The following is a 22981-nucleotide window of genomic DNA, read 5'->3' as shown; positions in this document are numbered from 1 at the left end:
ATCAGGGGAATGTTATGAATATAGTCTGTCCAGATTTTAGCATAGTATAAAAGTTTCTCAGGCTACTCTTACAGAAAATATGGAGATATTTCAGCTGCATAATGGGCAGCTAAGTGGTTCAATGGATAGAGTACTGCACCTGAAATAAGGAAGTTCAGTTGTTTTTCAGCCAGATCTGACTCTCCATGGTCATTTGGTGGTTTTCTTGGCAAAGATAACTGTAGTTTTCCATTTCCTTCTCCATCTCATTTTACAGATGAAGAACGGAGGCAAACATGGTTAAGTGACTTGTCTGGGGTCACATAGCTATTAAGTGTCTGAGGACAGATTTGAACTCATAGAGATGACTCTTCTTGACTTCAGGCCTGGCATTCTAATTGCTGTGCCACCTAGCTGCCCTTAGAATAAGGAAGACCTGAGTTCAAATCAGACCTAAAAACCTACTAGCTGTGTGATCCTGGGCAAGTCCTTATCTACAAACTGAGGAAGTTTTGCTCGCCTCCAACTTATCTTCCAGGATTGACATGGGGGAAAAAATGAGATAGTTGTCAAGCTTTTTGCAAAATTTAAAGTGCTATATAAATGCTTTTATTATTAGTTCAGTTAGGTGGCTTTGTGACTGGTTGACAGGACAGCACCTGTCAATAGATATTAATGCTTCATTGTCAGCTTGGAAGGAAGCTTCTGGTGGAGGACCCCAGAATCTGTGTGTGACCCTTTGGTCCTTAACCTGTTTATCAATGACTTGATAAATTATAGAGATAGCATGCTTATCGAATTTGTACGTAACATAAAAACAAGAGGTATAGAAAATTGGATTGATGAAATAATTAAGTGCTAAAAAAATATTAACAAACTAGGACATTGTCCACACCTAATGAGATGTAATTTAATAGGAATAAATGTAAATTATACTTGGGTTCCAAAATTCAATTTCATGGTCCAAGATGAGGCTAAATCACAGTTGTGGTGAAGAAGATCTAAGTTTCTAGAGGACTGCAAGTAGAATATAAGCCAACAATATATTTTTTGGGGGGAAAAGAAGTGGTTCTGGACTGTGATTTCATCGGTGTAGGGAATTTCCACATTGGAAATTGGAATGTCCAATAATCTTCAGTTTGATTCCTGGTAAAATTGATGATTAAAAAATCAAATGTATAAGGAAGTAGAAGGACAACTAGGTGGTGTAGTGGATAGACTTAGTAGTAGCCTTGAAGTTGGGAAAACCTGAGTTCAAATCCAGCCTCAAACACTTACTATCTGTGTGACCCTGGGCAAGTCAACCCCTTTTTCTTCAATTTCCTCATCTGTAAAATGAACTGGAGAAGAAATTGGCAAGCCACTGAAGTATCTTTTCCAAGAAAACCCCAAATAGAATCATGAAGTCAGACATGACTGAAACGACTAAACAACAAAAAAGTATCATAGAGAGACAGCTTGAGTTCATGAAAAATAGGTGATGGCAGAGGGCAGCTAGGTGGCACAGTTGATAAAGCATAGGTCTTGGATTCAAGAGGACCTGAGTTCAAATCCGACCTCAGATACTTGACACTAGCTGTGTGACCCTGGGCAAGTCACTTAACCCTCATTACCCTGGGGGAAAAAATAGATGGAAATTCCCTCCAATGCTACAGATTGACAACTCATCTGTAACTTGGAGAACACCTTCTTGTAGCAACTACCTCCTAGTGTTGTTGTGAGTATCAAATAAGAAAGTGTATGTAAAGTATATTGTAAATCTTAAAGTACTATAGTGCCATATTAATTGTATTCTTAAGTTATCTAAATGGGGCAAGCTAGATGGCACAGTGGATAAAGCACCAGCCCTGGATTCAGGAGGACCTGAGTTCAAATCTGGCCTCAGACACTTGATACTTACTAGCTTTGTGACCTTGGGCAAGTCATTTAACCCTCATTGTCCCATAAGGAAGAAGAAGAAGAAGAAGAAGAAGAAGAAGAAGAAGAAGAAGAAGAAGTAGTAGTAGTAGTAGTAGTAGTAGTAGTAATAGTTATCTGAGGTATTGAAAGGCAAAGTAACTTGCTCCTGGTCCCATAGCTCATATATTTCAATGGCCAGCCTTGAACCTTAGTATTCCTGACTCTAAACCTGGTTCTTTATCCACCTCATCACCTTGTCTTCTCAACAATGACAAAAGACATCCAAATCAATATTAGGTTGTACTTAAGAAAGGCACAGTATCCAGAATTAAAGAGAGGATAGGACCATTGAACTATGTCATCATGGTCATACCACAACTGAATTTTTATATTCAATTTTGGGAATGATATTGATTTTAGGAATAATATTGATGACCGTGAGCTCATCCAGAAGAAGGCAACCAGGAAAGAGGCAGAGGATCCTAAAGTCATTCTAGCTCCAGATCAGTTGAAGAAACTAGGGATAGAGCCTGAAGAGAAGAAAACTTGACAGGGAAAAAGGTGTATGGGGCATGACTGCTATCATTAGATATTTGAAGGGCTATGTGAAAGAAGGCTTAGGTTTGCTCTGCTTTGTCCTGGAGGGCAGAATGCAAGGCCATATGGGGTGGGGGGAATCATAAAAAAAGCAAATTTAGGCTTAGTGACATACATAGTACAAGGTTAATAAATGTTTATTGGACAGCTATTCAAAAGTGGAATGGACTGGCTTGGGAGGTAGGGGGTTTCCATTCATTGGAGGTCTTAGAGAAAAAGTGAGGTGACTACTGTGACTACTGCTGTGTATGTTGTAGTAGAAGGGATTGTTATTCATGATGGGTAGGACTAGATGAACTCTGAGGTCTCTTCTCACTCTTGGATTCTATGACCTCCTTACACAATTCAATTCAACTTAAAAAAAAAGTATATACTAAGTACCTAATATGTCAAACTATGATTCATGCTAGGAATATAAAGATTAAAATGAAATGGCTCTTATCTTTTGGGAGCTTAAACTCCCAAAATATATAAACATATAAGTAAAGATGAACACTAGGACAGTATAAGAATGGAAAGGGTTTTTTTCTCAACACAAGAAAATTCATTTATTTGAACTCAAAAGGTAAACCTTAGAACCATTCAACTTACCATTTAAGGTGAATTTTAGAACCTTTCCATTCAGCATAAGGAGTTAAAGAAGGCTGACAGCTATTATTATTCCACATGTTCCTAGAAATGCTAGCCACAGCTCTATGAAAAGAAAAATAAATAGAAAGATAAGCACTGGTAATGAAGGAAATTTTTTTAAATCTCCTTTTTTCTGATGATATGATCTTTTATTTAGAAAATCTAAGAAATTTTTTTAAAATCAATGAAACTGTTTCAGTCAAATTCATGAGTGAATTATATCAAACATCCAAAGAACAAACAATCCCAATGCAATTCTACCCACCCATCAATTGGAACAATTCAGCAAAATAAGATATAAGATAAACCCACAAAAGTTATCACCTTTCTGATAAAATATCACCATTAAAAATTTTTAAATTACAACTTACTTAAAATAACAACAAAATGGATTAAATATCTTTAAACAAGGTTAAAAATACTGGAATTAACCTATTTACACTTTGATATGTTTTTATATATGTAGCCATTTCTAGGAAAATATGAAACGAACCAAACAGTTGGAGAAATATTCGGTGTTAATGGAAATAGCTGAATTTTTCATCATTTCACTATTCTAGCTCAGACCTTCATTACTTTTGACTTGGGCTATTTTTAGCTGTTCACTGTTAAGTCTTTCCCTTCTCCAATCTCTCCTCTAAAAAACTGTCAAGGGAGCAGCTAGGTGGCACAGTGGATAGAACACCGGCCCTGGATTCAGGAGGACCTGAGTTCAAATCCAGCCTCAGACACAACACTTACTAGCTGTGTGACCCTGGGCAAGTCACTTAACCCTCATTGCCCTGCCCCCCCCCCAAAAAAAAACTGTCTAAAAAGTATTGGCCCTCCAAAATCTACATGAACACCACCAATGACAGGGAACTCACAACCTCAGGAGGCTGATGCCATTCATTCAAGTGTCATTAACTCTTTTTGTGTGTCCTGGATCTCTTTGACATTCTGGTAAAGCTTAGGGACCCCTTCTCAGTATAAAGTTTTGAAATGCATATAATAAAGTACATAGGATTATAAAGGAAATTAGTTATATTGAAATAAAGTTATCAAAATATTAAGACAGAGACAGAGACAGATAGAGATGACAGAGGCAGAGAGAGAAGTTATTGGACTTAAGATTAAAAACCCTACTCCACAGGGCAGCTAGGTGGCACAGTAGATAGAACACTGGCCTTAGAATCAGGCAGACATGAATTCAAATCTAGCCTTAGACACTTGACATTTATTAACTGTGTGGCCCTGGGCAAGTCACTGAACCCCAATTGCCTCATGAAATAAAGAGAGGAAAAAACCCTATTCAAAATGTTATTGTTAGGGACAGCTACGTGATGCAGTAGATAAAGAACCGGCCCTGGATTCAGGAGGACCTGAGTTCAAATCCAGCCTCAGACACTTGAAACTTACTAGCTGTGTGACCCTGGACAAGTCACTTAACCCTCACTGCCCTACAAACAAAACCAAAAAAAAATGTTATTGTTAAAAGAAAAATCCTGGCTTAATTCTCTTCCTGGTCAATTAAAGGCAAACTCAGGAAATAAGACAAAAAATAATCTATTGGCACCTCAATGCATCAAGCAGTTGGAGTGGGCACAGCCACCAAATCCAAGCTTCAGCCTGCTTCTACAGACAGTTCTCTTGATGAGGATCTTAAAGACTCAATGAGAACTAAAAAACTCTCCTCTTTCCTACTGTTGTCAACTCTACCCTGCCCCTTACACAGGTACAAGGCATTGATCTCCACCAATGAGGAAAGAGTCCCATACCAATGGTTTTTGAGACTGGGGTTACATTCATTTGATTTGGAATTATTAAAATGTCAATTAAGCAAATAACAAACAAATAAACAAGCTTTCTGATACCATAAAGGACAAAAGATGCCATAGGAGATCAGTTGAAGAAACCGGGCATATTGGGGGGGGGGGGTCTTGATCACTGTCCTTGAAGTATATGAAGTATGGTCTCATGGAAAAGGAAGGGCCCTTGGGGCAGCTAAGTGTTGCAGTGGATAAAGTACTGGCCCTGGATTCAGGAGGACCTGAATTCAAATCTGACCTCAGACACTTGACACTAGCTGTGTGACCCTGGGCAAGTCACTTAACCCTCATTGCCTGGCAAAAAAAAGAAGAAGAAGAAGAAGAAGAAGAAGAAGAAGAAGAAGAAGAAGAAGAAGAAGAAGAAGAAGAAGAGAAAGAGAAAAGGAAGGACCCTATGTTCCACTTGTCCCCAGAAAGTAGAACTGGGAGCAAAGGGTAGAAGCTCCAGGAACTGATTTAGGCTCGATATAAAGAAAAACTTTCCAACAACCAGAACTCTCCCGAAGTACAATAGCCTGTCCTAGGGAACATTACCTCTCACTGAAGGTTTTGGAGAAAGAACCAGCTGACAGCCTTTGGGGCATGTTGTGCAGAGGCAGTTCTTAGTCCAATGAGGGCTGGACTAGATGGCCTCTGAGGTTGCTTCAGACTTTGGAACTCTGTAATTCTTTGAAGAAGAGAATCCACAGAGATTCTTTTCACCTCTTTAAGTCTGAAAGAACCAGACCTTCTATTCATTGGTGCCATTCTTTTTTTCCTTTTTCTACATTCTCCCTTTTATTTATTTATTTGTTTGCTTGTTTGTTTGTTTATTTTTGTGGGGTGATGAGAGTTAAGTGACTTGCCCAGAGCCACGCAACTAGTAAGAGTCAAGTGTCTGAGGTCAGATTTGAACTCAGGTCCTCCTGAATCCAGGGCTGGTGCTTTATCCACTGCACCACCTAGCTGCCCCCTATTCTCCCTTTTATTTAAAAAAAAACTTTAAAAACCTCAGCAATAAACAAGAAAATTGATTGCCTTAGAAAGTAAGTTTTTACAGCACTAAATATAATTTTTAACTTGTTAACTAAATCCATCAACTCAAACAAGTGTTTATTAAGTTCCTGTTATATGCTTGGTGCTAATTAAGTATTATCAATCCAAGATGATTAGCACAGAGAAGACCAAGTCTGGGACATAATTGCTATTCCCAAGAACCCAAAGGGCTATTACATGGAAATTTCCAAGAAACAGCAGAGTTATCACATGGAAAGTTCCAAGAACCTGAAGGGCTACCACCATATGTAAAGTTCTAAGAATCTGAAGTTCTTGGTCACAGCATGGAAACCAGAAGCAATGGGTAGAAGCCACAGGAAGGCATAATCCAGCTTGATGTCAACAACAACAACACCTTTCAACAATTAGGACTAACCAAAAGGGGAATGGGTTGCCTCAGGGAGGTCTGAATTCCCACTCATTGGAGATCTTGAAGGAGAGTCTCAATGACTACCTACCTACTGGAGACCCAGTGCTGCAATTATTGAATAGTATTACCATTCCATTCAAATACAAACAAAACAATAACAGTTTGCCTAATATTCCTCTCAGAGAGAGATATAAATGGGAGGAAGGAAGGAAGGATAGATGAAAGAAAGATAGATAAACTGTATTATAATTGGTTTCTTTTGTAATACTGTGTATTTTTTTTTTTGGCGGGGCAATGAGGGTTAAGTGACTTGCCCAGGGTCACAGCGTCACACAGCTATTAAGTGTCAAGTGTCTGAGGTCATATTTGAACTTAGATCCTCCTGAATCCAGGGCCAGTGCTCTATCCACTGTGCCACCTAGCTGCCCCCTATACTGTTTATTTTATTTTATGCATTTAAAAACATTACTCCGAGAAAGGATCTAAAGGTTTCACCAAAATGTCAGAAGGATCCATGGCACCAAAACTGTTAAGAACCCCTGCTTCAATTCTTCATTTCTCCCTTCTGGCATGAGTCAGTCATTCAATAAGCATTTATTAAGCACTTCTTGTGGGCTAGGTATTGTACTAAGTACTGAGCATACAAATAAAGGAAAATAAAGTCTCTGCTTTCAAAGAGCTCATAGTCTAATGGGAGAAGATAAAATCAAACATCTCCATATATATATAATTTATATGGACCTGTATATGTGTGTAGACATATAGATGTGTGTGGTAAATTGACAATTGTTGTTTTGTTGCACATCCTAAATTGATGCTAATCACAGAGGGAAGACGCAAACATTAGTGGGGAGGGAACTGGAAAAGACTTTTTCAGGAAGGTGGAATTTTATCTAGGACCTGAAGAAAGTCGGGAGAAGGAGATGAGAAGGAAGAAAAATTCGGGCATGGGGACAGCCAGCGTATAATGTCAGAGTATGGAGATGGTGAGTCTTGTGCAAGGAACAGCAAGGAAGCCAGTGCCCCAGATTACACAGGAAAGAGTAAGGGTGAAAAGACTGGAAAGGTAGGAGGAGACCAGGTTTTGACCCTAGAAGGGTAGTTGGGAAATCCAGGGCTTTTCACCTTTTGGCTCTGATAGTAATGCCCATGGGACCTTGAGAAAACTACTTCCTCTCTCTGGGCCCTCAGCTTCCTCATCTGTTAATGATGAGGTTAGATTCAACAGTCATCCAAGTTCCTTTCTAACTCTCCCGTTCTATTTCAGCGCTTAACTTCAGAGTGATGTCCACAAAGGCTGAAAAGCATTACTTAAGGTATTTGGAAGCTTTCATGCAAGTGATAGCGTTCCATTGGTTTGCACTGAATTAGACTCTCCATTTTCATGGCAAACAGACGAGGAAGTAGTTTCTGTATTATCCCTATCTAAAGTAAATTAGGTGTGATATCATTTCCCATTTTCTATCCGACTTGGTGTTCCCCCTCCGTACACACACAATTATGGAAAATGAGCCCTGCAGAGAAGCAAATGGCTTTGAGCAAATCCAAAACATGAAGCTGTGATGCTTATTAGGTCATTAAAAAGCAAATGACTATTTTCTTGAATGCAGCCCTTGTTTCAGCTGCCCTTGACAATATCCTTAGTAACGACAAAACTTTTCTATTGACTCAAGATAAGTTCCATAAGACCATTAAAACAGCTCATTGTTCTGCCGGGGTACCCACTGATGCCGACTCTTTATTTGAGCAGGATAGGAAATGCGCCCCAGGCCAAGGAAATCGTGAAAGCGGTAGGTGCTCTGAGTTCTGCAAATACTACCCAACATACAACAGTTTAACTCCTTATCAGAACAGCACTCATCTGGGGCCCCTATGAACAATTATATTTTATCAGTTTTACTTGGCAACGTTTATGTATAAAGACAGGTCATGTGTTTTCACAGCTCAGTTCCAGAAATAGGCCCAGTTTGGGGGTGACATCACTTCTCCCCCAGCAGAAACTACTTAACTCTTCAAATGTTCATCCATTATTGCCTTTCCAACTCCCATCAGACCCTGGAGCAGGTCTCAAGGATCCAGATGAAGTTCTGGGCCTAGCCAAAGTTAGAGAGCTAATTCTGGTAACAGGTAAAGAGTTTGCCAAGATACAGGGACTTTACTTGCTAATTGAGAGGTATACATCTGGTTAGCTGATTGGGTCCTAATGGAAACAGAATCAAAACTAGGTTTAATAAAACAATGAGGGGAAACCAAATCTAGGCAGTGCCTGAATCCAGCTACCTGTCAAATGAGAAGACTGTGATATGACTTTAGGAGGAATGGATGCTTTATTCAAATAATATTATTCCAGAAAATTAACCATTAGGCTTTCTACAAAACACAGAGCTCTCAAAGAGTGGAAATAGTACTGAACTTTGAACTGGGAATCTCTTAATTTGAACCCAGCCTCAGACACTTACTAGCTGTGTGATGCGGGGCAAGTCATAATAAGATTATAGAGTTTAATGATAAAAAATACTTTTAAGGCTCTCTAGTCCAACCGTGTCATTTTACAGATGATGAAATTGTTGTTGTCTGTCCTTCTTTCTCAAAGAGGACCGATGGCATCACAAGCATGATGTCTTGAATTATTCATAAATTGGATTTCAGTGAGACAGAACTGCGCAAAGTCATCAACCTTACTCTTTCCTCCAGAGTCATCAGATTCCAGTAGCAAGACAAAGTTTAAGATGACTGGAGATGGCCCAGGATTCAGGGGACAACCTTGGCTTTTCTAAATTAACATATTTCCCAGGTCCCCTTTTGTCTGAGGCCATGCCCAATTTAATGACTAATGGCTAGGTAAAAATGGAGACAAAAGGAGAAGATTGGTGGCAGTGAATATAGTAACTGGCCCTGGAATCAGGAGGACTTTAGTTCAAATGTGGCCTCAGACACTTACTGTGTGACCTTCGGCAAGTCACATAACCCTGATTGCCTCTCCTCCCCCTCCCCACCAAAAAAAGAAAAAGAATTGAGACAAAAGATGGCCCAATGTACCATCCCAAAGATATTAATCTAGGAGGTAAAGATCCTCAGAGTTTGGGGTCAGAATTTGCTATTTACACTCCCAAAGAGAGTTAACTCATTTACCCCAGGTCACACAAGTGTTTAGGGTCCCAGGCAGGAACTTCTTCCTTAATCCAAATCTAGGACTCATGATGCCATCCTAACTCCTTGGTCTGAGTTTTCTCATCTGAAAAATAGGGATAATAATACCTACAGTGAGTAACTCACAGGGTTATTGTAGATCCGATGAAATAATTAGTGAATGTAAAACACTTTGAGAAAACCTCAAAGCATTATGAAATGCCAGTTATTATTTCTGTCAGGGGTTGAAGGCAGGTAGGCCTGATATTAGAGTTACTTTCAGAAAGTTCTCCTTGTTTTTTTTTTTCGTAAAAAGGAAATAAAAAAGGAAATTTTGCAATGAAACAAAAAATTAGGCAGAAAGCTTAGTTGCTAAATCTAGTTTAAATACACCAGATTAGCCCAATTATCAACATGCTGAATCGGAAAGACTGCTTGCCATTTGGGCCACTTACGAGCAAACATCCTGTTCTATGTTTTTCTAAGAAAAGTTGAAAAGACAGGATATTTTTCCTCCAAACTAAATTCAAGTTATTCAGCTTTCTGAAAACACTGGTTTTTGAACACACCTGCTCTGTCTGTGGCAGCCAAAACTTAAAATAAAAGGACAAGAAATGGATGTCCAAGTTCAATCTGTCTCTCCCATCCCCCTCCTTAGCCCACTTTGGTTTCCATGGCTCACACTGTCTACTCAACATTTCAGCATATCATCACTTTGTGGTTTTCATCAAAAAGAAGAAAAATTCTTTGGCTTGGCCCTGGAATCCAGGAAGGGAGATCATCTGTACTATTACTGTCACCATAAAAAAAAAGGCAAGGAAGTACAATGGAAAGAGCCCTGATTTAGGAGCCGGAGGCCTTGGTTCTCTTACCAGTGTGACCTTGGGCAACTTTGCCTTCCTCCTCTGGGCCTCAATTACCTCTCTCTACAATGCCAGGGGAGACCAGGAAAGGAAACAATATGCACTCCTTTAACATTTAATTCCTGAACGATGGAGAGGGGTAAAGTGCTGGGTCAGATATTGAAAGTAATATTTGTTAGGGGGTAGCTAGGTGGCACAGTGGATAAAGCACTGGCCCTGGATTCAGGAGGACCTAAGTTCAAATCCAGCCTCAGACACTTGACGCTTACTAGCTGTGTGACCCTGGATAAGTCACTTCACCCTCATTGCCCTACAAAAAAGAAAGAAAGGAAGGAAGGAAGAAAGAAAGAAAGTAATGTTTATAACGTAGAAACAAAATTATATATATATATATATATATATATATTTAATTCATGCAAGTTCCTTTTGTTATGAAGGAGAAAGGCCGAGGGCATCACCTCATAGTAATGAGAGATTCCTTGGTTCCTAGTGGCCTCCAGGGAAATTTTGAAGTCCTGGTTTTACATCTCCTTCCAAAAATTCCAAAACAGAGATGTGTGGGCAATTTTATTAGCTCCTATAAGTCCAGGAGCACAGCACACCACCACCAAATTTGAAATAACTCTGATGGTCAAATAAGGGCCTCATTTAATTTTTTAAACCTAGGATTGTGCCTCCATAGGCAAGATAGCATAGAAAAATGTGTCCAGGAGTCAGTGAACTCCTTACCACCAACATAAAAAATGTCAGAATATGAAGTCAGTTGGTCATCAAATTATTTATTAAGTGTTTACTATATACCAGGCACTATGCTAAGTGCTGGGGATTTTTAAAAAGGCAATAGGCAGTCCCTGCTCTTGAGGACGTCACAATCCAATGTGGGAGTCAACATGTAAGCAACTATGTACAAACAAGAGATATATAGGATAGATTGGCAATAATAATAGAGGGGGATTGGCAGTAATAATAGAGGGTGGGCCAAAAGTCACAGAGGGATCTGATGTTTTAAAAATTTTTTGAAAATTGTTTTATTTCCTATATATACATATTTATTTCCTATATAAACTGTATATGATGCTATGGTATTGTAAATAAAAACCAAAAAATAAAGGATATTGAAACCCTCTCATGACTTTGTGACTTTTGACCCACCCTGTAGAAGGTGAGACTTTAGCTGAGACTTGAAGGAGCTAAGACTAGAAGTCAGGAGGCAGAGGTGAGAAGAGACAGAGCTCCAGGCATGGAGCATAGTCATTGAAAATGAATAGAGGGGGGCAGCTAGGTGGCACAGTGGATAAAGCACCAGCCCTAGATTCAGGAGGACCTGAGTTCAAATCCGACCTCAGACACTTGACACTTACTAGCTGTGTGACCCTGGGCAAGTCACTTAACCCTCATTGCCCCACGAAAGAAAGAAAGAAAGAAAGAAAGAAAGAAAGAAAGAAAGAAAGAAAGAAAGAAAGAAAGAAAGAAAGAAAGAAAGAAAGAAAGAAAATGAATAGATCCAGAAGATGGAGGATAGATGTCTGGAGACAAAGAGGGGTGCAAGGAGAGAAGTGGCCTAAAGAGAGAAAAATCTCATCTTTTAATTCAAGGTGACATTGCTACATACTAATCAAGATGACAAAAAGAAGAAAAGGCAGGGGGCAGGTAGGTAGTGCAGTGGATAAAGCACCAGCCCTGGATCCAGGAGGACCTGAGTTCAAATCCGGCCTCAGACACTTGACACTTCCTAGCTGTGTGACCCTGGGCAAGTCACTTAACCCCATTGCCCCTCAAAAAAATAAATAAATAAAGGAAGAAAACGATATTAATGAAATGTGTAAAAATACACAGAAGAGAACAAAAGGAAATCCAGAAGCAGACACAGACAAAAAGGGTTGACTGAGGTCGATTAAAATTTCAAACAAACAAGCCAGCCGTGCATGGAAGCATTGTGGTATTATGTACAAACCCTTTCTTTGATTTTTCTATATGGAAAATAAAGGATCCATTATTTTAAAAATGTGATATAAATATAATCAACAAAATATCAATTCATTAGATTGTAAGATTGTAAGCTCCTTGAGGGTAGGGATTGTCTTTTGACTTTTTTTTTGTATCCCCAGTGTTAGCACAGTTCCTGGAACATAGCATAGCAGGTGCTTAAGACATATTTATTGAATTGAATTGAATAGGAATGCTACTTTTTGTTAATGGCTGTTGAGTTTATCATTTTAAAAAATATTTAAAAAAAATAAATCAGTACCTTTCAGTGGAAATCAGTGGAGGAGATCTTGCAGATCTTATAGTCCCCTAGTTCTAGGGCTAGAAGGGACCTCAGAAGCCATCTAATCCAACCACATATAATACAGATCAAAATAATAATACAATTATAACAGTAAGTTAGCACACTAAAGCTTACAAAGCACTTTACAATTATTTATATCATTTGATCCTCACAACAACAATGAGAGGTAGAAGCTATTCTGTCCATTTTTTCAGATGAGGAAACTGAGGCAGACAGAAGTTCAGTTACTGGCCCTAGGTCACATAGTGAAACTTTTGTTGTTCATTTTTTTTCAATAGTGCCTCCATTTGTGGTTTTCTCGGCAGAGATACCTGAATGGTTTGCCATCTCCTTCTCCAGATCATTTTATAGATGAGGGAATGGAGGCAAGTAGGGTTAAGTGATTTGCCCAGGGTCACACAGCCAGTAAGTGTCTGAAGCTAGATTGAACTCTGGAAGAGGAGTCTTCCAGATTCCATGCCCAGTGCCCCATCCACCGTGCCACTTAGCTATGCTTAGGTCTTCCCCCAAAAGCTTAGATCTTCCCAAAGACAGGATCAGTGCTCTATTTTTAAGTGGCTCAACCAAATTCACAGCAGTATGAAGAATCAGAGGGGAGATTTGAACTCAAATCATTTGACTCCATAGCTTATGTTCTTTCCAATGTACCCTGCAGCCTCACATCATTGGTTCTTATATTGTTGTCTGAGGAGTTATTTCAAGGGGTCCGTAAAAGCTATATGCACACCAAGTGTTCTCATTTTTAACCTTTATTTAGAGCCAACAAAATATGCAGTGCAATTCACAATAAATAAGCAAACATGCCTCCTGTTGACTGAATAAATAATATGTCTCACACATATATACATTTCTATTTTTCAAATAGATGCTGTTGAGATTTTTAATATACAAATTCTTTTTTAAAAACATTACTGAGTTCACAGTAGCTTTTTGTCAACACATTTTTTCCATCAACAGATACTAAAAATATGACAACTGTCATATGGGAGAACAAAAAAAAAATGTTTTTTTAAATGCTGAGAAGGATCCTTATATAAAAGAAGATTGAGAGCCACCAATCTAGTCTAGTCTTTCTTTTGTCAGGTAAGGAAACCGAAGGGCCAGAGATATGGAGTGATGTGTTAGTATTACAGATCTAACTAATATGGTAAAGCTAGGACTAAAACTTAGGTCTCCTGTCTTTGTCCAAACATTATAACTTGGTTCCTTTCTAAGCTGTCTCTCTCTTTTTTTTTTTTTTTTTTTGGTGAGGCAATTGGGGTTAAGTGACTTGTCGAGGGTCACACAGCTAGTAAGTGTTAAGTGTCTGAGGTCGGATTTGAACTCAGGTCCTCCTGAATCCAGGACCAGTACTCTATCCACTGTACCACCTAGCTGCCCCTAAGCTGTCTCTTTTCAATGAGATATTATTCCTTTCTGAAACTCCTCATGTAAATAAGTCACTATGAACTCAAGTATTCCTAGCCTCCTTTCACAGTATTCCTGAAATCCTTCCCCTTCTCTGCACTCATGTGTCCATTAAACTGACTCAAGCCCTCATCATCATCTTTTCTAGACTACAGCAATGACTTCTCAATTGGCCTCTGCTTCTAGTCTTTCCCTTTTCCATTCTACACACATCTGCCAAAATAATCTTCTAAAAACACAGCTCTGTCCATGTTACTCCTCTGCTCAAGAACCTGCAATGGTTGCCTATTACCTCTAAGGTAAAATACACATTCCTCAGCTTGGCATGAAAAGTATTTCATAAACTGGTTCTCTGCTGGTTTTTCAAAATTATTTCATATCATTTTCCTACACACTTTTTATTCCAGCCCAATGGACCAACTTGCTGCTCCCCAAACTCAACATTCTGTCTCCATCTCTGTGTTTTTGCATAGGCTATCCTCTATTCCTGGAACATACTCTCTCTCCTTATGTCCACCTCTGAGAATTCTTAGTCTCCATTAAAGCACAACTGAGATGCCATATCCTACAGAAAGCCTTTCCTGTTTCTCCTAATTTTTAGTATTCTCTCCCTCCTCAAATTGTCTTGAATTTACTTATCTGTTTATATATTATGCCCCCTGGTGGAATGAAATCTCCTTGGAGTCAGGAAGAAAGTGTTTTGTTTTCCTTTTTATATCCTCAGAACCTATGATGTCTTATGCACAGTCGGTCCTTTAAATGCTTGTTGAATTGAATCCAATTGAAGGAACATATTTGCATTTAATAAAGTCTTTATTTTGGCAGGGCAATGAGGGTTAAGTGACTTGCCCAGGGTCATACAGCTAGTAAGTGTCAAGTGTCTGAGGCCAAATTTGAACTCAGGTCCTCCTGAATCCAGGGCTTGTGCTTTATCCACTGTGCCACCTAGCTGTGCCAATAAAGTCTTTCTTAACACAATGTCTTGACCCAACAAACTGATTTTTATGTTGGGTATTTCAGAAACAGTGGAGGAGACACTCAAGAAGTAGGGAGGAGAGGACTTTCAGCACCCCTCATATTATACCACTACAACTATTATACTCAGACCTGAATCCAACCCTGCTTTTTAATCTATCTCATTTGGCCTTTCTTCATACAAAATAATAATCATAACTCACATTTCTCTAGGCTTTAAGGTTTATGAAGCACTTTCCTCACAGTGAATCTGTAGATAATGCAAGAATTTCACGACCATAGAGGTAAGCTAGGTGGTACAGTGGATAGAGCACTGGCCCTGGATTCTGGAGGGCCTGAGTTCAAATCCAACCTCAGACACTTGACACTAACTGTGTGACCCTAGGTAAGTCACTTAACCCTCCCCCCCCAAAAAAAAAATTCATGGCCATTTTGTAAATAAGGACACATAAATATACAAGACATAAAAATTTTAGAACATAAACTCAAAAATTAAAAAGAAAAAACCCTCCTATTCTCAGATACATTCCACTTTATGCTCCAATATGATTCTTAATTCCTGGCATTTGACAATCAAGTGCTCTGTAAATGGTTTTTCTTCTATTCCTAATAGGTTTGAGACCCTATTCTTGCCACTAATTACCCATTCAACAACCCCTTACATTGTTCAGATAAGGAAACTAAGGCATTGGGATATGAAATAGTTCATTCAAAATCAAAGAGTAAGCTAGTGGCAGAAATGGAACTAGATTACCCAGGTGTCCTGTCTCTCAGTTCACTAGGCTTTCCATTGGGCTCTGACATTGTTCCTTTGTCTCTTTGGCAAGAAATAGTGAAGTGGGCTTCACCAGGCAGTCAAAAGAGGTGATAACACCTCAAAGGTTGAGAATCCCGAGTGCAGAAGAATCTACCCATTAGACTTCACTATTTTATGCCAAAGAGACAAAGGAACAATGTCAGATTCCAGTGGCTAGATGCATAAAATTTAAAAAACATAGAATTTCAAAGGAAACCAATTATATTGAAATAAAATTTAATTTTTCTCACCCTGGTTTACAGACCCCCCCCACCTTGAAATCTATCCATGTTCCCCCACATTAAGAACCCCTAAACTAGATGATCTTTTAGGTCCTTCTAAGCTCTGATTTATCTTGTTTATATATTATACCCCCAGGTAGAATTTAATTTCCTTGAAGGTAAGCACTAATTTTTTGTTTTCCTTTTTATATCCTCAGAAAGTTACACATAGTGGGTCCTTTAAATGCTTGATGATTTGAATCAAATCAAAGTAACATATTTACTAGCTAGGTGGCAGAATGGATAGAGCACCAGGTCTGGAATCAGGAAGACCTAAGTTCAAATTTGGCTTCAGTCACTTACTAGCTGTGTGACCCTGATCAAGTCACTTAACCCTATTTGCCTCAGTTTCTTCATCCGGAAAATGAGCTGGAAAATGAAACAGTGAACCACTCCAGTATCTTTACCAGGAAAACCCCAAATTGGATCATGAAGAGTCAGAAACAAATTCATAACAATAACAAATTTACATTTAATAACATCTTTCTTAACACAATGTCTTAACCAAACAAACTGATTTTTATGTCAGATTATGTAGAGTTGGGTTCTGTCGGGTTCTGTAGAGTTCTGTGGGTGAGGCATGAGACCATTGGGATTACAACCTTGGGTGATTCAAAGAGTACTAAACACATGGTTGTGCTGAACTGGCTAAGACTGGCTAGGGAGCCAATTGTTAAATTTTCAATGTAAGTCTTTCTACCTCAGATATTGGAAAATGCTACAGATCAGCAGCCAATTTGTTTTATTGATTGTCTAGACTTAAGAAAGTTATAAAGAATATGTTAATAATTAAGGTTAACCTAAAAGTGGATTGTGCATACATTTTTTTTTTCTGGACAGTCAATTGTTAAACATTTGCCAACACACACCTGATTAAACACTTTCAAAAATACATTAGTTTGGGGGCAGCTAGGTGGCACAGTGGATAAAGCACTGTTCCTGTATTCAGGAGGACCTGAGTTCAAATCCAGCTTCAGACACTTGACACTTACTAGCTGTGTGAGCCTGGGCAAGTCACTTAACCCTCATTGCCCCACAAAAAAAAAAAAAAGAATAAATCATTATTTAAAAAAAAATACATTAGTTTTTACCTAGCTAATATATGAACATGTAACATGCACCAAACTGTACTCTTGTACTTCTCAATTTTTTCCTTTACAAACTAGTATTGACTATATGTTTATATGTGACCTATTTACTGAGTAATGAATATAACTCGTATTGATGTAGCTAGTAACATTTGTAGCTAGCATAGTAGTAATATATGTAGCTAGTTAGTAATATATGTCCCTAGCTATATTAACTAGCTAGCATATGTAGTTAGCAGTTTGTAAACTGTTTTATAAATGTTATATCATTTTATCTTCAAAAATTGTGGGAGGTGGATGCTATTATTACCTCCATTTTGCAGGTGGGGAAACTGAGGCTGAGAGATGTTAAGTGGCTAACCCAGGGTCACACAGCTAGTAAGTATTGGTGGCTGGATTTGTACTCTGTTTTTCTTCACTCTGGATTCAACCCTCTATCTACTGCATTGCTATATCCAATAGAATATTTCAGAAAGAATATTACCTAGACCTGTGCTTTTGAGTTATTATGCAGAAGGCCAAGGATTCCTAGAGATGGGGATCTGGTCCCCTGAGAAAGGGAATGACTGCCATCTGATGGACGCTGTGGAGAACTCCTAGAAAGACTTCCACAAAACTGATGAAGGATGACAGAAAGGAACACAACCAAAGCAGATTTATAACTAGGCTTTTTGGTGCTAGGGCCAAACTGCACCCTCAATGCAACCAGTGCTAAACATATCTAAAAATCAACTTCATAATTCATGACAAGCACCTTTACAGTAAAGGGGAAGGGACTCTACCTCTGACATTTTTTTACTTATAGGAACTAGCTGTTTCATCTCTCAGTTTCCCCATTTGAAAAATGGGGGGTTGAATTAAATGCCCTCCAAGGTCCCTTCCAGTTCTCAATCTATGATTCTATGATAGGAAAATACTGTAATACAAGAACTAATTAGGACAAACTTACATGAGTGGGAGAGGGGATTAGTGACTACAGTGGCTCATAGACGGATGTTATTAACAATGTGTACCATCTGGTATCTTCCTATTTTAGCTAATTAATCTTCCTAACTAGGTTCTAAGCTCTGCTGTTTCCATGCTTCTGGAAAAATGCACTATGAAATGTCATGCCCTCTAAATTTCATTTCCCTTGGGGAAAAGCCCTGGTTACCTCACTTTAGTTAAGGCTTTAAACAGGTAGTTATTATGAAGAGCAGTGACTAGAAACATCTAGTGAGAGCTGCTGGAGACATGGACTAGAAGTAAGGAAACACTTTATAGGCAGACAGAGGGTCTATAAGGAGAATTACTGACATGATAAAGTAACTTTATAGGCATGCCCAGCTAGAGATCTAGCCAGGGCAATACTTCAAGTGACACAGGGTTTCTCATGAATGGGTTGTATTATTTTCAGTGGGCCCCGATACAAGTTCTAATTGTTTCACTTGACCTGCAAATAAACCTGTTCATGCCTTGCCAACCTGTATGCTTGTAAAGGGAGCTGATTATTCCATGTTAGGGTGGTAATGGTAATGTCAGAAACTGAAGTTCCCAAATTACTTTGAGGGGGGCTAATGAGCTAGAGAAATGAGAAGTTCCGTAAACTATATCTGGGTCCTTTATGCTTGTAAGGAACTCTAATACAAAGTTTGCAATTATATTGTAAATGGCTGTGGGCAATGACCATCATCTTACCTTCTCAACTCTAACACAATGCAAGTATTCACCCTTACTCCTTCCCTCCCTAGACTTAGAATGCATTTTTGAAAGGAAACCTGGGCTCCTTTGCTTGAGATTAGCAGTACCTCACTGGGGATTGTTTCATTTCTCTCATTGCTAAGACTTGAAGAGCTACCCCGCCCAGTGATGAGGGAAGGAGATAGAGCAAGACCCACCCTGTAGTTGGCATCAGAAAGGAGCCTAGCCTGTGCTCCAGGAGAAAACCCTGAGCAGGTGTCTTCTCTGGGAGGCATGATTACCAGAGGCTGGGCTCAGCTGGGGTTAATTGCTCATTAGGGTGGAGCCAGAGGCTATAAAAAGGAGTCTGCCACAGTTAGGAACTCAGCTTTCTAGAGGAGTGTGGAAATCCTGTCATTTCAAACACAGCTCACTGATAGTCCTTTACTCTGGGGTTTAAGTCTCTGGGCTTCAGTTTAAGTGTCTGCCTGATGCAGTTGTTTCATTAAACAATTGCTATTCAAATAAACGATTCTCCACTCTGGAATTAAAGTGAGGTGATGGCAAGAGGACTGGGTTTGGACTCAAGAGACATGAGTTTGAATCCTACTCCTATATAGGGGAGTGCTGGAGTCAGTTCATATGGGTTCTGGAGAGCTGGTTGTTAAATTTTTAGCATGAACATTTACATCTCATAAATTTGCACACACTACAAATCAGGGCTCAATTTATTGTTTGGTTGATTTCTTAACTTGAAGAAAAAATGAAGGAGAAAATGGTAGTAGTTCAGATAAAACTTAAAAGTGTATCATGAAACAAAAACAAAAAACAACAAAAAAGTGTATTGTGGGGGCAGCTAGGTGACAAAGTAGATAGAGCACTGGCCCTGGAGTCAGTCATGAGGACCTGAGTTCAAATTTGACCTCAGACATTGACTACGTATGTGACCCTGGTCAAGTCACTTAACCCTGTTTGCCTCCAAATATTTTAAAACTATATTTTATGTACATTTTCCTCTTAAAGTCTCTGTTGTTAAACATTTGCCAGCGCACCACTGCTCCCATGCTACTGTAACTTACAAAGGACATAGAAAAGGTCAGTAGGAGGGTTGGATCTTGAGCTTATAGGTCTTCTGACTTCTCATTCTGTGTTACTTTCTGTGTTCCTACGTTTCGAGCTAGAAAGAACCTTAGAAATACAGCCCCTTTATTGTACTGATGAGGAAAGTATGAGGTCATATAAAAACCCACTGAGCAAACATATGTCAGAGCTGGAAGTTCACCTTAGGTCTTGTAGCTCTCCCAGGCTTCTGTGATAGTGACACTAGATAGCTGCTAACTCCCATTTTACAGATGAGGAAACTGAGGCCCATGGAAGATAAGTGACTCATATATGGTCACATAACTAGTGTCAAAGGAGACAACTGAACCTAGATTCATTATTATTTCCACCATGCTACACTGCTTGTAAGAGGAGTATGTTCACACATAATAACACTGGGTATCAGTGATCATCTACTCAGGAAAGGATACCTGTCTAATGAAAAGATTTTGGAGTTGAAGGATCTGAGTTAGAACCCCAGATCAGATACTTGCTAGTTGTGTGACCTTATACAAGCCACTTGTACTCTCTGAGCCTCAGTTTCCCCCTTGGTAAAAGGAGAATATTAGTACTGTCCAGCTGTAAATCTTATTTTTATACAAAAAGCTATAAAGTGACATTTCTCTTATTACAAAGTGCTGTATAAGCCTTGTCACTTATACTCTAATGGGAAACAGAATTGTTGGCAAGTGGGGAAAATGTATTTAAAATGACCAGCAAGTCCACATGCTGTTCATGATAAGGAAGGGGATGTGTTAATGAAAGCCAGAAGACATGCTCTAGAACAAGAACATCCCACCTCATGATGTCTCAGTCTATCAGAGAGAGGCTCTGCAGAAATAAGTTAGTCTGAAAGTATGACCCTGCAAACGATTTGAGAAAAATGTACCTACTTCCCTTCTTTGCAGAGGTGTGGGACTGCTGATAGAAACTGCTACATACACTGTTAGACACAATCGATGGATTTGTTGGTTTTGCCGGATTGCTTTTTTTCTTTCTTCTTTGTTAAAAAAAGATGGCTCGGGGCAGCTAGGTGGCACAGTGGATAAAACACTGGCCCTGGATTCAGAAGGACCTGAGTTCAAAGCCAGCCTCAGACACTTGACACTTACTAGCTGTGTGACCCTGGGCAAGTCACTTAACCCCAATTGCCTCACTTAAAAAAAAAAAAGATGGCTCATTGGTGAGGGTAGAGGAAAGGAGAAGGATATAGTCAGAAATAAAGGTGGTACAAAGGCAAAAAAATTTTTTAAGAAATTAGTGCTTAAAGTGGGCATCTACCAACCACCTATCAAAAGCCAGCAAAGCTTTTATGACCATTCCCAAGTCAACTTCAAAAACTTTTTTATTAAAAACTTAAAACTGGGGGGCAGCTAGGTGGCACAGTGGATAGATAGAGCACTGGCCCTGGATTCAGGAAGACCTGAATTCAAATCGGACCTCAGACACTTGACACTTACTAGTTGTGTGACCCTGGGCAAGTCACTTAATCTTCATTGCCTCGAAAACACACACACACACACACACACACACACAAACTTAAAACTAAATATCAACATGTATAACAAAACTTCATTTTTGATATTAATATTTAAACTAATTAATATCAGCAAATAATACATGGCAGCATGAGCTTCAGCTCAAATGAATTTTTATCCTGAGGTTTCACATCACTTTGTTTTCTCTAATTCCATGATGCTATAAAAGAAAAACTCTGAAATGTAGGCAGAGTGGTTCAGAAGAGAAAGCTATGGCATTGGAGGATGCCCTCTGACATTTGCTGCCTGTGTGACTTTGGGCACATTGCTTTACCAACCTCTGTTTTTTCATCTGTAAAATGAGGGGGTTGGACTGGATGACCTCTGAGGTCCCCTCTCTATGATCTTATCAGTTTGCCCCAAGGTAGGAACTGGAAAAGGGTCAAAACTTACAAGAAATGAATTTCCTTAGATTAGAGAAGTAACTTTTTTTTGAGAGCCTTCCATCCAAACCAAATGTTAACGTTTATTGGGCCTCTAGGCAAAGGAAGGAGTTGGACAAAGCCTCGTCCTGGCCTGCCTGATGAGGCCTGGCCTGAAATCAGGCAGGAAACAACAAGAAACCTGAGGAGGAAGAATTAGACAATTGCCCTCTGCTGAGAACAAGAGTTCAAATATCTGGCTGGGTCTTTTACCTACAGTCAAACCCACTTAGAAAAAAAATTAATAAATTCCACAAACCTGTATAGCATGAAATACCTATCTTGGTACATTTGCTATATTCAGAGAGGGTGAATTCTAAATTATTGCAGCATTTAAGGTTTTACATAGATTATATCATACATATACATGTATATGTGCATGTATGCGTATGCAACACAGACATACATATGTATAAATGTCAATATTTATATGTGTATATGTAAGCACATGTATATGCACATGTGTCTGTGTATATGCATACATGCATTTAGATATCTAGGTAAATTTTAAATGCTGTGATATATACATTACTATAGATACAATATATTGTATGACATGTAGTGCTATTACATGTGTATGTATACAAACATTGTATATATGTTTTCAGGTTAAGTTATACATAATATTAATATATAACTGTGTGTATATACATGTACACATACATGTGTTACATATACTTTTGTCAGTTATTTATATAATGTAAATTTATAATAAGAAACATGTGCATTATACACAGGTTTCCAAGTTGTTTTATATATAAAGCATATAAAATATAAATGTCTACGTATGCATACTTTTTTTGCAGGACAATGAGGGTTAAGTGACTTGCCCAGGGTCACGCAGCTAGTAAGTGTCAAGTGTCTGAAACTGGATTTGAACTCAGGTCCTCCTGAATACAGGAACAGTGCTTTATCCACTGTGTCACCTCATATGCATACTTTTACAGGCTAAGTTATACACACATATGTGTGTATACCTATATTACAGACTTTTGAAGCTAAATTTTTTATATATTACATGTGTGTTTATACATACACATATATATTACATGGACTTTGCAGGTTAAGTTTTAGAAATATTACATGTGTGTATACATACATATATGATATATAT

This window comes from Dromiciops gliroides, chromosome 1, assembly GCF_019393635.1.
Source record: "Dromiciops gliroides isolate mDroGli1 chromosome 1, mDroGli1.pri, whole genome shotgun sequence".
Classification (NCBI taxonomy): domain Eukaryota; kingdom Metazoa; phylum Chordata; class Mammalia; order Microbiotheria; family Microbiotheriidae; genus Dromiciops; species Dromiciops gliroides.
Note: the sequence above shows the minus strand (reverse complement) of the source record.